The following is a 14,864-nucleotide window of genomic DNA, read 5'->3' as shown; positions in this document are numbered from 1 at the left end:
ATGGTCTTCAGCACAATGGAACAATTACACGAGTTGTGGTCTCTCAGTGAGGACTTTCCGCCAAGTCAAGAACACAGCAACACAAGTTTGCAGTGGAGCCAACAGAGCAGTTGGCACTACAACTCCCACACCTGGCTTCCCCATGGCCGTTTGCAAAAGACAGAGGGCTTTCCACCAAAGCTTGGTGGCCACACAACCATTTTGGACAAGAGGTCCTGTAGATACTGAGGGAAGGGGATAAACCATGAGCTCTCGGTTACAAAGTTGTGCTGGTTGGAGGCAGCGAGAATGGCTGGAGCAGAACGCCTCTCCTGCTTCTGTACTAGTGGTCCTGCACTTTGTTTGACTAGAGATTGGAAGATTTCACACACTTTGGCAACTTCAACCTCTTGTTTTATATTTTTCCTGGTTCACAGGGTGAAGACATGGTATCAGAAGAAATACCACACTAGCATAACTTATTGTCAGGGTTGGGCCTATGACATCTGCTTTGCAGAAGGAGAGAGATAGTGCTGGATGTGGAAGAAAGCACAAAGCACAACTTGCTGTGAATCATAGCTTTCCTGTTTTTAAAATATATATATATCCTAAGATTCTAGTCTTTATCACAAAGATATAGGTTGGGAGGGAGGGATGTCTGTTTTTTTTAAAAAAAATCATAATCCAGGTTTCTACGGATTGAGAAGATGGAGGTGAGGTTCTGGAATTTTTTTAGAACTCTCTGCTTCCTCCATTACTATAATATAAACTATACATGATGCAAATCTGCCCAATTTGCACTATTTTTTATCAATCATAATATTCAGTTTGTTTTGGTGTGGGACTGGCTCATTTGAATGCTGAATTTTAGTGCACAGATATCTGACACCATTAAACAAATTTGCAGATCAATCAGAGTTATTCTTCTATGGATTATTGAAAATCATGTTGTTAATTTGAGATTCCTAATCCAGAATGCTTCCCCCAGAGGTTTTCAGCCTGGTTCCTGCCTAACTGTAAAAATGGTACACTTTTCAAACATTGCCCAGTTGTAACAGCAAGTGGGTCACCGAGTTTCAAATCCATCCCAAGCGTTAAACAAATCTTCTGAGGGAGATTACAAAAGTTTGAAAGGTTGGTGAGCAATTTTTGCTCTATGTCTGGAATATAAAGTACTGTCATAGAAAGTAGAGAGTTTAAGATTATGTGAGAAATCTCTCCCAAAGGCTTTATTCAAAAGAGACACCATCATGCCCAACACTTCCTATGAGTTTTCTAAAGATGCCCAAATTCATGCCAAGTACCTTTTAGCTTATTTCCACATTAGGAATATTGGGTAAACGTGAAGACTATCATTCTTATTTTGTTTGAAGTCAGGAGCAGTTTCCTGATTGGTAATTATTGGCCAATGCAATGAAAGTTTGTGCCTCATTGGTAAGGCACAAACAAGGCTTCCATCTTCTATAGTTGGACTTCAGATCTAGTTCAAAGTTGCATTTGGAAGTTCAGAAGTATGAATTTTGTACTAATGAAAGACAATTCTGTGATCCATTGGGTCATCCTTTGAGAGAAAGGCATAAGGTCTGATGTGATCAGAAAATTAAATTTTAGGTTGACCATATTCTTTTACCTCAATAGTGAAGGGTCCATAGTTATCAAGAACAGCATATCTCATAAGCAGAAAAATAATTGTAGTGGTACTGAACTTCAATAATAAGTCAATATTTATTTATTTATTTAATTATTTATTTATTTAATTATTAAAATTTATATGCCGCCCTTCTCCCGAAGCACTCGGGGCGGCTCACATAAATAAAAAACAATAACAATAAATTCTAAAACTAATCTAAAATTAAAATCCCCAAATTTAAAACCTTGTAGAATGATCAGGGAGTCTGCTGGAACAGCCATGTTTTCAGGCCAGCGCGGAAAGTGCGGAGGTCGGGAGCCGTCCGGAGCTCGGTGGGTAACCCATTCCAAAGGATCGGTGCAGCCACAGAGAACGCCCTCATCCTGGGAGTCGCCAGCCAACACTGTCTAGCCGACGGCACCCGGAGGAGGGCAGCTCTATGTGAAGGCACAGGGCGGTGGGAGGCTGGTAGGAGGTGGTCCTGCAAGTACCCCGGGCCCATGCCATGTTTACTTACCTAAACAGAAAGACATGGGTGAGTAGAGCTGGAGTAAATTCTGGCTTCCTGCTGGCTTCTCCAGTGACTTGTGGGAAGCTGGCAGGGAGCATCGGAAATCATACACATGACTTCAGAGATGCTGCAAAGGCCATACCTTTGCAAATAAAACCGAACATTTTAACTCCCCAGGAGTAATGGGGCCAGATTTTTAAAATTATTCCTTAAGGTTTTACGTACCTTGATTCAAAAAATTGTAATGCACCATTTGGGCTAATGAGGGTACAAACTGATAAACACAGTGACAGTTTTAGTAGTATATAAATGGTTTTTGAAAATACCCACTTTGTGATTCCAAGCTGCTAATGTTGAGGAAGTCTAAGTGGCTCTAAACAAAACACAGGCCTTCATTTTTCTTGGGCCAAACATAAAACTGCTGATACTTGGTTACCCAATTCCAATTTAGCAGAGTTTACAAAACTATTTCAAATTAGTATCCTAAGAGAGTTCTTAGAAGATCCCAATGTTTACAGCTGCATTTCTCAAACTTGCCCACTCTAAGTTGTGTGGACTTCAACTCCCAGAATTCCCCAATTGGCATGGTGGCTGGGAATTGTAGGAGTTGAAGTCCATACATCATAAAAACCGTAGAGGTTAAAAACACTGATCTAGAGTCTTTAGGAACTCACCAAAATACCATGTCAAACTTTCAGGAGATCCAGACTGGTGAAGATTAAGCTACAAAAACCTGATGGCCACATTCCAATGCTTTCTTCTATCATATATAATGTGACAATCAGGGTTAGTTCCAAATTATGTAAGCTGAAGACATTAATTCTTCCTACACAATCCAAGTATACTTTGACAATCATTTTTTAGAGTGCCATGGAGATCTCCTTTGAGAGCCATCCAGAAGACATTGGAAACACAGAGTGCAGAAGAAATGGATTCCATGTAAATGGGTTTACATGGAAGGAGAGAAGGGAAAAGACGGCAGACTTGCAAGATATTTTTTTAACTATAGTTTTTCTTGATGATGATTTTATCCATTCAGTCTAGTCTAACTCTTAGTGATTCTATGGGCCAGGTCTCTCCACATCTTGATCTTGCACAACTTGTTTGAGTTGTTTTGTGCTCTGGCTGGTGTCAACTTTGATTGTGTCCACCCACCATGTTCTTTGGAGGCCTGGTTTCCTTTTATCATTAGCTCTTCCAAACATCATTGCTTTCTCCACTGAATTCCCCTGCACAACATGGCCAAAGTAAGTGAAACATAGCTCTTAGTATAGTTCTAGCCTTCTTGTGGACTCATCTGATCAGGGCTATCTTGTAGGGCTGACATCTTTTTCTACTATGTCCCTATGTCCACATGAATGAAACACACTTAATAAAGTAGCATTTTCCCTTTTCTTCCAGCCACATCCAAAGGTACTATTACACCGGAAGGGGAATCAAGGAATTACACTCATAGAAATAGACACAATAGAGTTAGGCAGAAATTTCACATCAGAATGATTTTCTATTAACTGAACAAAGTTAATAGAAACAAAGGAATTGGGTTTGTCAAGTCTAATGAACAGAAGGACGAGGGGTGACATGAGAGCAGTTTTCCAGTATTTGAGGGGCTGCCAGAAAGAAGAGGAGAGGTCAACTTATTCTTCAAAGCACATGAGTGTAGAACAAGAAGCAATGGGTGAGATCCCACCTAGACAAGTGCAATCCCCGCAGCTGTCACCCTGTGAAGGAATAGAACTGCAAATTGTTTGGTTTCAATTGGTTTGCCCATAATACCTAAAAAAAGTTCAGGTTTTATTAATATTTATACCTTAAATATTTTCTCTGTTATTATTATGTTTATCCAATACATTTTGCAAGACAACCACGCATGATAAAATGAGCCTGGATTTGGATTACATTTCCAGCACTTATTAGAAGTCCCTTTACACATTTTCGCTAGTCTATTGGGGTCAAATACATCATTTTATAGAAATTTTCTTTCAAGTTATAATTTAATGTAAATTAAAGGAGAAATTTCTTAACAGTGAGAACAATTAACCAGTGGAACGGATTGCATTCAGAAGCTGTGGGTGTTCCAACACTGGAAGGTTTTAAGAAGAGACTGGACAGGCATTTGTCTGAAATGGTAGAGGGTCTCTGCTCGAGCAGGGGGTTGGACTAGAAGACCTCCAAGATCTCTTCCCACTTTGATATTCTTTTAAGACTTAATACTTAGAGAACATGATAAAAAGCAGACGCCCCAATATCTGGCTCCTCAGATTTTCCATTATCTTCATGTCATCCCAACCTTAGAAATGTGAGCTTGGAACTCTTATGCAGTGCATGCTATGGTAACTTAAACAAAATGCCTTATCTAAGGCTCTTTCTGTGAATCCTGCAATCAAGATTCTGTGAATCCTGTGAATCCTCCACAAATCTGCAAGTCCAGCTGCTGGCCAGACAATGCAATCTCTTCAAGATGAATAAAAACTTGGGGATCACTGCTAAAATAGATCTAAAGAAAATGGAGATAAAGGTCCAGACAGCTCAGGAAAAGAGCTTTATCTCTTATTTCATAGATAAAACAAAAAAAAAGCAGAAGAGATAACATATGCTATCAGACGGTGGGTTCTAACAGAGGTTGTGGAGAGAGCCAGCAAAAGACCATCACAAAAGACTATCTAAAGACACCTTTGGGAGATCAGAAATCCATCTATTCACAGGTTCTCATCTGGACTTCCACCAGTGGTTGGTTGGTTGGTTGGTTGGTTGGTTGGTTGGTTGGTTGGTTGGTTAGTTAGTTAGTTAGTTAGTTAGTTAGTTAGTTAGTTAGTTAGTTAGTTAGCTGGATAGTTAGTTACACGTAGTCCTGAAACAGCAGCAGCTCTGTAAAAGGACAAATACCTATACTGAAAAGCTCTCTTTCTTTCTTTCTTTCTTTCTTTCTTTCTTTCTTTCTTTCTTTCTTTCTTTCTTTCTTTCTTATCTGTCTGAATTGAACAAAATTTTATTTTGTTCTAATGTATCTCTTTCCCTTTCCTTATTCTTTTCTTTTTTTCTTTCTCCCTTCTATTTTTCCTTCCTTCCTTCCTTCCTTCCTTCCTTCCTTCCTTCTCCTGGGCTCCAGCAATTCAGCAAATGAAAGCAGTGAGTCTGCATGGAGCATTGTTTTTTAAAAGGATGGCGGGGAGTCAAGAGCCATCTTCCTTTCCCAAAACCCCAAGCCCTAAGGGGGCCATTCTTGGGGCGACCCCTTCCCTTAGCAAACAGGGTCGTGTTGAACCTGTTGTCTTTCCATGAGGCAGAATAAGCACCTGCCTCTTGGGCAAGGGCAGACATCAGCCTACCTGTTGGCTTTCTGTAAATGGACCTTACTGGGGGCATTTTGCAGCTGCACTTTCTCAGAGAGCTGACAGAAGCTTCATCAGCAGGGATCCCCAGCTCCTCTCCTTGCTAATCCTTGACCTTCTCTCAGAAAGGCCAAGGGTGAAGAAAAAACCAAGTCAGCTGTTTTTCTTTCCACACTTTGCCGAAAGTGGGGAAAATGCAAGAGTCACACCTTGGCCCAGGCACAAGCGGTGCAAAGGAGGAGGATGGGCCTTCTTCCTTCAGCTAGCAAAATAAACTGTATTCAGACCCCAAAAAAGGCCAAGACCTTAGTCCTTTCTTCTCAGCCCTTAATTGGTGGGAACAAAGTTCTCTATTCCATCACGGTTTGACCTAAGGCAAGGTACCATCTCAGCAAATCTGGCATCAACAGTTTAGAGCTGTCCACCTCCTTAATATTAATGATAACCTTTCAGGAGTCTCAAACTCGGCAACTTTAATGTTGGGGAATTCTGGGAGTTGAAGTCCACAAGTCTTAAAGTTGTCAGCTTTGGAAACCTCTGCACTAACTAATGTGGTCCAGTCTACCAGGAGACTGACTATTTACATACATACATACATACATACATACATACATACATACATACATACCATGTTTCCCCAAAAATAAGACCCTGTCTTATATTTTTTGAACCCTGAAATAAGCGCTTGGCCTTATTGCCATGCACTCAAAAGCCCGATTGGGCTTATTATCGGGGATGTCTTATTTTGGGGAAAACAGGGTTCATACATACATACATACATACATACATACATACATACATACGGTAGACTTTGGACTAAACTTTGGATCTTGAAGTGCCTTATCTTGACAAGTTCATCAATGTACTTTTATGTGCAATAATACAGTTTGGCATTTGCACCTTCTGGGATGAGTAGTTGATGTTGTCATTGTTTGATTCCTCAGGCTAGAATACAGGCCTGGGATTCCCTGGGGATTTCCCATCCAAGCACAAGCTAGTTCAGACCTGACTGAGATTTCTAGATCAGCCCTTGAACCACACATATTCCTTTCTTTCTTTCTTTCTTTCTTTCTTTCTTTCTTTCTTTCTTTCTTTCTTTCTTTCTTTCCTTCCTTCCTTCCTTCCTTCCTTCCTTCCTTCCTTCCTTCCTTCCTTCCTTCCTTTCTTTCTTTCTTTCTTTCTTTCTTTCTTTCTTTCTTTCTTTCTTTCCTTTCTTTCTCAGAATGGATTATTTGCCATTCTTTTATTCTTTCTGGGCCCCTGCATCTGCCCACAGATTTGGTCTCAGGTTTCCCTCACCCTCCAAAGAATTTGAATGTCATTTTTGGGAAGAGCAATGAAGAAGTCAAGAGATCATGAAGTCTGGTTTTCTCTTAGGCATGAAAGCTGGTTGGGTGGCTTTGGGCCAGTCCCTCTGTCTCAGCCCAAGTTTGTTGAAGGAAAGTAGGATAATATGTACTCTGCTGCCTTGAGTGGCACTAATTAAACTTGGGATAGAAATCTAGTATTATTTACTGAGGACATGAAAACCTGCCTAAAATATCCCAAAATGAAAAATAAAAAAGTGGAATGTTCCCATTAAGATCTGCAGAAATGGGCAACAGCATCTTTCCTTTAGGACTTCTCATCCTCATTCAGTAACCCTGAATGTTTGGGTAATGAAACATCTGCAAAAAAACAACCAAGTTTAGAGAGCACCAAAGACCCTCACCAACTTCAATGGATCAGAAACCAGAGGTCGGGGAGGAAGCACCTGAGGACAAGGCAAGAAGAATGAAAGGAAGTTTATCAAGGAGACAATCAACCTAGAACTAAGAAATTTCCAGACAGTGAGAACAATTAACCAGTGGAACGGCTTCCCTGCAGAATTTGTGGAGGCTCCATCAGTGGAGATTTTTAAGCAGAGAGTGGGCAGCCATGAATATACAGTAGAGGTGACAAATAGGTTTAAGGAATTAGATCTGATAGACAGAGTGCCTGAAGAACTATGGACGGAGGTTCGCAACATTGTACAAGAGGTAGCAACTAAAACCATCCCAAAGAAAAAGAAATGCAAGAAAGCAAAATGGCTGTCTGAGGAAGCTTTGACCAAAATGGTGTAGGATCTCCTGCTTGAGTAGGGGGTTGGAGTAAAAGACCTCCCAGGTCCCTTCCAATTCTGTTATTCTATGTTCTATCTTTGAAGCACCCTTGCCAGGAAATGCAAGCTGTCATCAGGCTGTTTTCAAAGGTGACCTTTGAATGATAAATAAAAATAATGAACTGCTTTTCCGTGCCCAGGAGAGACCTGGTTTTTTTCCACTGAAGTTCAGGATTCAGTAAACAACCAGACTGTCTTATGGTTATTTATAATGTCAATATATAAAGCTGTCCCAACTTAAAGCCAACACCTACACTTGCTTAAAACAGAAATATCCAACTCAAGTCAGCATGCTGAGGAGTTCTGGAAGTTGAAGCCCACAAATCTTAAAGTTGCCAAGGTTTAAGACCCCTGGTTTAATGTGTACTTTCCTTTAAAGTACATGTTGTCTTGTTTCTTCTTATATATTTTAGGGATCATAAATTCCTTGATAGTCTTAGGATAGTGGGAGGTGAAAAATATTTCAAATAATAAATAACCTAGGGATGCTTGGTTTTCCACATATCATTGCAACTTTCTCCAACTTGGTGCCTTCAAGATATGTTGAGATGTTGCAGGATCCAATCTGGGTTGGTCACCGGTACCAGAAGTTTTGTCTTCTGAGCTTTTGGACTCATGCTGGAGCCTAGGTTAAAGAGAAGTTCCCTGAGGATGGGCTCCAGCATGAGTCCAAAAGCTCAGAAGACAAAACCTCTGGTACCGGTGACCAAGCCAGATTGGATCCTGCAACATTATCCTTGGATACGTAAATTTGCCTTCATTATGTTGAGAGGCACCTCATCGTCCATTTTAGGTTCCTGTTTCCATCACACCCAGTCGAGGGAGCCTTGGTTAGCTGGGAATGATGGACTCGTTAACTGGGAATGATGGATGTTATGATGGATGTTATGGGCCCCTAGATGGAAAGGCTGTCCTCAAGCAACTTTCTTCCCACCCACCCACTGTCCTCTGATCCCTGGTCTCTTCCTTTCCTGGAATTAATATGGCTGTGTTAGTTGGGATGGTGTCAATGTAAAAAGTGTGGAAGGGCCTCCCCAATCCTCCATCCCTGAACAGGGAGGGCCCTTGTGGTACTTCACACCTCTTTTGCAAGTACATTCTTTAACAAAACAGCTCAGGGCAGCTGTCTTGCATCTTGGGCTTGAAAAAAATGCAAATGACCAGATAGAGAGGCTCAGTAGTGGAGCCCTTCCTCTGAATGCAAATTCAGTTCAAAAGCAGGCAAGAGAGGCAAAGGGCAGGCCTGGTTTGGGGAAAAACCATGATGGTTTGATAGCACAGGAGCTGATAAGCTGAAAATGAGGTGGGAGACTGTGAAGAGTCTGTAAGACTTGCCCTAAATGCCCAAACCCTTTAATAAAGCAGTGGGTAAAACAAAGGGAAGATGTTTTGCCTGTCCAATTGAAGATGTATGTGAGCCACATTTTATACAAAAAAGCCAGTATGTATCCAAGATTGAAAAGGTGAGAAAGGAACCCAGAAAAGGGCTAGACAGCAGCATGCTGGAACTGCCAAAAAGCCAATGCAGGCATACTGTAGACGGCATTCACAGAGCGATAGAATCAAGATCATGTGAAGTGTTAATGCCACTTTATAATGGTATTAAATCTTGGGGATTAAGTTGCAAACCTGTTCTTAGTGAAGGAGAAAGCTTCCACTCCATCATAGAGTCCTACTACTTCTTCTCTAGCCATCTATCAGTGATGTTCAAATATGTCCTGCCCCCAGCAAGCAAGGGGTTGGAGTGGACCAGATGTGTGTAGCATTTCACATTTAATAAATAAATGATATAGACTGCAATTCTTAAAACTTCAAAGTCTTCTTCATATGAAGCTTGACTTCTGGTTAAGGGTATCCATGGGGCAGGTGGGGAGATCCTTCCTAACTTACAGTTATTGGTAAACTATAATTTAGTATTATGAATTGCCTTAGGCCTTGAGTGCTCTGTCAAATTCTTTCAAAAACAGTCAGGCGACTTAGCTATCGTTGCAGACTGTGAAGACAACAGGAAACAGGACAAGTTCCAATTGATCTTAATTACACTTCATTAAAACAGGCTATCTGCAGGTATTAGCTTTCTGCAAATGATTATTAACATTAAGTAGAGTTGAAGAATTGAACAAAACCCTAAATTGAGATTAATCTGAAACAGAAGGAAAACTTTACAATCTCCTTGTGGTCTTATTGAGTTTGCAGCTTGCCTTTCCAATATTTAAAATCATTTAAACAGGTTTTAGAATTCAGAGAGTAAGGAATGCAGTCAAAATAAATCCCTGCATGAAACCCTTCACGACATAATGGACAATTAGAAAGACAGTGAGGTCAGTTTTGTTATTTTCCTGCATACTGGAAACATGGAGATCCCAAATGCATCTTTTTGGGTGGGGGAGAAAATGTCATAACCTTGGTTAGATGGTGTGCTTTTCACCTCTTTTTAAATAGTGATCATCACATTATTTTGTTGCTTTGAAAATGTATAGCCCAGAGCTGTGTATTTATTTATTTATTTATTTATAATTTTTACTGGTTAATTTTTGACTTTTTTATTCTGAAAGTCAAAGTACAAGCTTCCAAAAAAGGAAAAAAATACAGTTTACAAACACAAAACAAAGTTTGACAAAACACTAAAAAATGTGCCTTAAAAAAGACAAAAGACAAAAATATATACACATATTGTCTTTTGTCTTTTCTATTTATTTATTGAATTTATATGAGCAAAGAATTACATGCCCAATAATAAACTAATAAAACATAGGTTCAATATCCAATAATAAACAAAAATAAAATAAATTTCTCAAAAAAGCAGCAATTGAAATCAAATTAATAAATGAATTTGGTCATTATATAAATATCTTGAATTATCCTACTTCTGGGTTAAGTTTAATACCCAACCTGAAGCAAAACCAAGATCACATTGTACACCAAAGCCAAACACTCTATATTATGGCTTTAGGTTATTCTTAATTTGGATTTCTGCCCCCAGAAACAAGACCCTGGCAACGGTGGGTTTCCCTTTGCCAACAGTGGTACCACCTTGGATTTTGTGATATCTGCCACCACACCCACCACAATCTCTTTTGACACTTCTTCAGCTTTGATATGCAAAACTGTCTCTTCCTTTTCTTTTCTTTTCTTTTCTTTTCTTTTCTTTTCTTTTTTCTTTTCTTTTTTCTTTTCTTTTCTTTTCTTTTCTTTGGCAAGTTATATGGCCGGAAAGGGTGTCAATTTTCACAGCAAACAATTTTGAAAAAAGAAGCTTTCCTTGGTTTTATTGTCTCCAGAAGAAACGTTCAGCAAATTTTATAGCCCAGGAGAATCCTACAGAAGGTTCACATAGAAACAAATAGAAACAACCCCCTACTCTCTCTCTCCCTCTCTATCACACACACACACACAAAGGTTTCCAATCGTATTGCATGTCTTATTTGCTCAACTAGAATATCACAGAGGCTCTAGAATGTGAAATACAACAAGCATTCACAAAAATTTGGAATAATTCAAAAAGTATAGATTTTATGTCATGCATGTCAAGTCTTGTAAGTGAACTGTACATAACATTTTAGCTAAATAACTAAAAAAAACTAAATAACTAAAAATAATAACAACTCTCTGTCAATTGCATTAACAGAAGGAAAAAGTCAAGATCACGTGAACTATTATTACCGCTTTATAAGGTCTTGGTAAGACCACACTTGGAATGCTGCATCCAGTTTTGGTCACTACGATATAAAAAAAGATGTTCAGACTTTGGAAAGAGTGCAGAGAAGAGCAACAAAGATGATTAGGGAACTGAAAGCTAAAACATATGAAGAACGGTTGCAGGATTTGGGTATGTCTAGTTTAATGAAGAGAAGGGCTAGGGTGATATGATAGCAGTATTCCAACATCTGAGGGGCTGCTATAAGGAAGAGGGAGGCAAGCTATTCTCCAAAGCACCAGAAGGCAGGACAAGACGCAAGGGATGAAAACTAATCAAGGAGAGAACCAACCGAGAACCAAGGAGAAATTTCTTGACAGTGAGAACAGTTAACCAGTGGAACAACTTGCCTACCAGAAGTGTAGGTGCTCCATCATTGGAAGCTTATAAGAAGAGACTGGAGAGCCATTTGTCCGGAATGGTATAGGGTCTCCTGCTTGAGCAGGGGTTGAAGTAGAAGACCTCCAAGGTTCCTTCCAACTCTGTTACTGTTATTCTGGATATAAAGTGGCAATAAGATTTACAAAGCTTCCTTCCTTGCAAATCTCTTACGGCAATACTAGAGTTACTGCTTGATTTCATGCACCATGTTATCTTTCCTCAAGGCACCTTTAACATTTTGAGGCAGGAGGGAAACAAAGATTCCTTTGAAACCCTCTTTTTCTTCTCTGCAACCTACATGGTGGTGGTAGTTGTTTTCCCAAAGTGGTGAAGTGAATTGCTGAGTAAAGGGGAACATGGTCCTCAGAATACTGCATTAATACCTTGGATATTTAGATGATTTTTTTGCTACCTTGAAAAATATTTAAATCTATGGACCTCCTGAGAGGAGGAAAGACGGGGGAACATGATGCTGCATACATCATGATGTTATACAAATGTTTCCAAGAATGAGATACCAACTTTTTTATTTCAAGACATTTGTGCAGTGACTTCATGATGGATTTGACATCATTGTGCCTTGTATAGGATGTCATGAATCTAACCCACCCCATATATTGGCCATGGAATTACTGTTACTTCTTGCATGTTCTTTTCACTATGATACTTTCAGGACAGGTGTCCAAGATCCCAGATCAGGCAAAGCCCTGCCTATCACGATAGCTGGATTCTTGACAATATGATCTCAGAGAGCTTTCTTTCTTTATTGATTTATATCCCATCTTTATTATTTCTTACAAATAACTCAAGGCAGTGAACACATCTAATCCTCCATCCTCCTCCTATTTTCCCCACAACAACCCTGTGAGGTGGTCTGGGATGAGAGAGAAGGACTGGACCAAGGTCACCCAGCTGGCTTTTGTGGCTAAAGTGGGATTTGAACTCACAGTCTCTCACTTTCTATCTTTGTGCTTCAATCCGTTGTCCCTTGTCATCTATATGTTCTCCTCCCAAGTAAATCATGTAAGATTATTGAGGTTGTACTGCCTGCTAAGCACAAAAGTGCTAGGATAGGGTAGGATAGGATAGGAGGGGAGGGGAGGGGAGGGGAGGGGAGGGGAGGAGAGGAGAGGAGAGGAGAGGAGAGGAGAGGAGAGAAGAGAAGAGAAGAGAAGAGAAGAGAAGAGAAGAGAAGAGAAGAGAAGATTATTTATTGGCCAAATGTGATTGGACACACAAGGAAGAAGCTCTCAGTGTACTATACATACAAAGCGATATAAGATACCAATAGGCACCCAAAGCAGAGGCTAGAAACCATGGTTTACAGTCTAGGCTAGGGCAACAAAACACAGCTAAAACAAGTCATGCAGTATGGAAATCTCTTAAATTCCCACTGATGGTTGGCGAGGAAACCACCTCTCAATCATAGGAGGAGGGTTGGGTGAGTCTATGACGTATCTGAAGATGTGACTAGGAACTCGGGAAAACTTCTACCTTTTAATAAAATGTGTGAGTCGGAGAAAGAATCCCTGGCCTCCAGAACCATGCAAATGGCCTGCAAGCAGGAAGAACAAATAGCAAGAAGAGAAGCATAAACTTCCTTGAGGAGTTAACGCTGAAGTGTGGTGGCACGGAGAAGATTCCTCTGTTGGAGCAGAGCTTCCTCCTCCAGAAAAGGAAACAGGAGGGGCGTTCCCAAGACTGATGCCCCTTGTTCTTGAGGAGATGAAAGCCAGGCCGACATTTGTTTAAGGCTTGTAAATTCCAAGCCAATTGGCTCGGGTATCTGAATGTGAAAGGAAGCTTTGATAAGATCGGCTTGCTGCCCCTTTGTGAGACCAGTGCTTCATTCTTAACACCTCCCTGGAGTTTAGGGAACCACTTTAAAAGGGCCTTTGTCTTGCAGTTTGTCCAAAGCACTCACATCAAAAACAGCCTGGAAGATCAGAAGGCTTATTTGAAACTCCAAATGAAGGCTGGGAAGTGATAAAGCAACAATGACGTTAGACAAGGGGAGCCCCTTCTCCTGATGTCCGAAGAAGGGTTAATCATTGATCACTCGCAATGCAATGCACCTCCCTCCTGAGGAAGAGTTTTCTATCACCACCATCAAAGTGATGCCCAGAGAAGTGACCTTTTCTGAAGTTATCCTGTTTAGAGAGGCCGAAAGGAGGCGGGATGGAGAAAGGTACTCATTCATCCCAGGAAAAGGTTCATGGGGATCAGGCAATCCAGACAGGCCAGGTGAAACCTGGTTACTCTAGAGACCATCCTATTAAGCCATAACAGGATAACAAGAGTTGGAAGGGATCTTGTACAGGCAGAAGACCCTATATCATTCCAGACAAGTGGCTATCCAGTCTCTTAAAAACCTCCAGTTTTAGAGTATCCACAACTTCTGGAAGGAAGCCATTCTACTGATCAATTGTTCTTAGTGTCAGTAAATTTCTCCTTAGTTCTAGGTTGCATCTCTCTCTTTAACAAGCTTCCAACCATTTCTTCTTCTCCGGCCTTCAGATGCTTTGCAAAAAAAGGTTGACCCCCTCTTCCCTGTTGCAGCCCAAGTACTGGAACATGCTATCATGTCACCCCTAGTCCTTCTCTTCATTAAACTAGACATACCCAATTCCTGCAACCTTTCTTCATATGTTTTAGTTTCCAGCTTCTTAACCATCTTTGTTGCTCTTCTGCTTTCCAGAGTCTCAACAACTTTTTTATATCATGGTGACCAAAACCGGATGTGGATCAAATATTATTATTATTATTATTTAATTTGATTTATATGCCGCCCTTCTCCGGAGACTCAGGGCGGCTTACAATGCGTTAAGCAATAAGCAATAGCCTTCATTCTTTTATATATTTTATACAAAGTCAGCTTATTGCCCCCACAAACTGGGTCCTCATTTCACCTACCTTAGAAAGGATGGAAGGCTGAGTCAACCTTGAGCCTTGGAGAGATTCGAACCAGCAGAAATTGCAGGCAGCTGTGTTAATAACAGGGTGAATTAAACCACTGTACTATCAAGTACAGTGATATGATATGATTATAGTATTATATAATGGATCAAAACCATGATGCGGTTGGTACTTCAATTCTCAGAATTCCCTAGGAATTCATGGGTGGCTGGGAATTGAAATTGACAAATCCTAAAGAGTCCGTTGCTCTAGCCCAACAATCAGAGACTGGTGATCAA

The sequence above is a fragment of the Pituophis catenifer genome, unplaced genomic scaffold, assembly GCF_029215685.1.
Source record: "Pituophis catenifer annectens isolate HBS135680 unplaced genomic scaffold, rPitCat1.0.hap2 SCAF_11, whole genome shotgun sequence".
NCBI classification, from domain to species: Eukaryota; Metazoa; Chordata; class Lepidosauria; order Squamata; family Colubridae; genus Pituophis; species Pituophis catenifer.
This window is presented reverse-complemented; position numbering follows the sequence as displayed.